Source organism: Orcinus orca, chromosome 4 (assembly GCF_937001465.1).
Source record: "Orcinus orca chromosome 4, mOrcOrc1.1, whole genome shotgun sequence".
Classification (NCBI taxonomy): domain Eukaryota; kingdom Metazoa; phylum Chordata; class Mammalia; order Artiodactyla; family Delphinidae; genus Orcinus; species Orcinus orca.
Genome location: NC_064562.1, coordinates 152,068,870 through 152,071,270, shown reverse-complemented (window position 1 = coordinate 152,071,270; position 2,401 = coordinate 152,068,870). Strand labels below are relative to the sequence as shown.

The 2,401-nt window shown below is 51.9% G+C and overlaps 1 non-coding gene across 1 annotated transcript; it reads right to left on the bottom strand.

Moving 5' to 3' along the window:
- Positions 1-595: 595 nt before the first annotated feature.
- On the bottom strand, positions 596-699 carry LOC117199595 (U6 spliceosomal RNA). The gene has a single exon (XR_004480869.1). It is a non-coding gene; the product is annotated as a U6 spliceosomal RNA (small nuclear RNA).
- Between the last annotated feature and the right edge of the window lie 1,702 nt (positions 700-2,401).

Here is a 2,401-nt window from a genome sequence, read left to right as displayed (position 1 = left end):
AGGCTGGGGCATCAGGAGGACGTGCGGTCCAGGGTGAGATGGCGGTGGAGGTCAGATTCCCAGCCCCCCAGGCACAGGTCTGCTTCCCACTGTCCCCAGGGTTCTGCCCCCTTATTTCTCCTTATGCCCTCCCCCACCTAGCACCCCCGGGGAACCCAGGCATGGCTGAGCCCCCTCGGCTGGGCTTGGGGTTGGCGCCCTCCGTGGAGCCTAGCCCCGGCTCCTCTTTGCTTAGCTCCAGGGTCAGCAAACTACCGTTGACCGGCCACAACCAGCCCACTGTCTATTTTTGTACACCTGGCAACCTAAGAACGGTTTTTATGTTTTTCAAAGACTGAAAGAAAAAAAAAAAGAGTGTTTTGTGACATGTGAAAATCTTACGTGAAATTCAAATTTCTGTGAGTATAAATAAAGTTTTATTGGAAGCCGGCCACACTCATTCACTCACCTGTAGTCTCTGGCTGCTTTCCCGATCCAAGGGCAGCGGAGGCTGGATGGCAAAAGCCGAAATGTTGGTCTCTGGTCCTTTGAGGACAGTTTGCCAGCTCCAGTTTGGAACCTTGTGGGAACGGTTTTGCTACCTGTAGCTTTTTAAAAAAACATGGAATACTTCACCAATTTGCAGGTCATCCTTGCACAGGGGGCCATGCTAAGCTGCTCTGTACTGTTCCAATCTTTGTATATGTGCTGCCGGAGCAAGAATTATATATATTTTTTCTAACCTATAAAATGGGGCAGCCGCAAACATCTGCACCGTGCATTCTTTTAAAATTGTGGTAAAATATACTTAACATCATGTTTCAGATCTAATAATCTGCAAGTGTATAATTCAGCGTGTACCCAACACCACTATTTTTACCCAAAACTTTTTCACCACCGCTGTGAGGGTGAATTTTATCTGTCAGCTTGCCTGGGCTACAGGTGCCCAGGTGTTTGGTCCAACAGGGTTCTGTGTGTGTGTGTGAGGGTGCTTTTGGATGAGGTGAGCATGTGAATCAGTGGACTGAATAAAGCACACTGCCCAGCCCCCGTGCAGGTGGGCATCGCCCAACCCCTTGAAGGCCTGAATAGAACAGAAAGGCTGACCCGCCCCAAGTCCGAGGGAGTTCTCCTGCCGGACGGCCCTCCAACTGGACCATCTGGTCTTCCTGGTTCTACGGCAGCTTCTGCCCTTTGGGCTCCAACTGAGACATCAGCTCTGCAGCCTTTGGACTTCCCAGCCTCCTGCATAATCCTGTGAGCAATTCCTTCTAATAAGTCTCTTTGTATCTATATCTGTACACGTATGTCTGTATCTATATCCCTATCTGTACCTGCAGCCGTTTCTTTATATATTTATCTCCTTTCTCTCTGTCTCCTATTGCTCTATTTCTCTGGAGAGCCCTGACTAACCCAACCCCCAGCATAAGCTCTACCCACGGCGCACGGCCCCCTGCCCCTCCCCCAGCCCCTGGTTACCTCCATCCTTCTGCTTATTTCCTCTTGGCTCCTTGGAGGGGGGGACAATCGTTCACTTCTATGACCTAGCTTTAACTCCAGGGGATGCCATTTCACAGGCTTGTTAATCTCAAGAGAACATCTGTTCTCACAAAAGGGGGGCGACTGTGTTCTCGGGGCCCCCAGGGGTGATGAGTCTCCGGCTCCTGGTTCCAGACAAGAAGTCTTGAGCTGGTGCTGCCCTTGTCTGGACTCGATCACAGATCGCGGCTTCCCGGTAGGAACGTCTGAGCTGCACACGGGGAAGGACTCACGCATCCCCTTGTCGCAAGCAGGCGGGGTCCTGTCTGAGCCCACCCTGACCTTCTCCGCCTGTTCTAGTTTTCCTGTTCCCTCCTTGCCAGTTTCTCAAGACTGCCGAGCCGGAGCCCCGCGAGGCTGGAGCATCCTGGGCAGGAGGTGGCGCCAGGCCAGAGACTGGCTCGCAAGTCAGATGTCCTTCCCGCCCTTCAGCTCCCTCATCTGCGATTTGAGGATCAGAGACAGCCCCAGACACGTGCAGGAGTTGCCCTCGGAACACACCCAGGACCCCGCGTTCGCAGAAGGTCTGCCCATTGACTCCAGTCCTCAGTAGACCCGAGAGAACCTGCTTTCCAAGGGGCTCGTACCGACCTTCCCTCTCTCCACATCCTCAGCGTTATTCCCAAGTGTGAGACGGAATGTCACGTCCGCTGGGCGTGAGATGGCCTTTCCGTGTCATCCAGTTGTACTTCCCTCATGGTTGACACGGATCGTTTCTCCATCAGATCAGGGGCCGTTCCTTTTTCCTCTTTTGTGAAACACTGTATCTTTTCCTATTTAAAAATTCTTTTCCTATTGATTTGTAGGGACTCTTTATATATTTGTACATAGACTCTTCATCCATCGCGCATGTTGCAAATACTTTCTCCCAGATTGTGGGTTG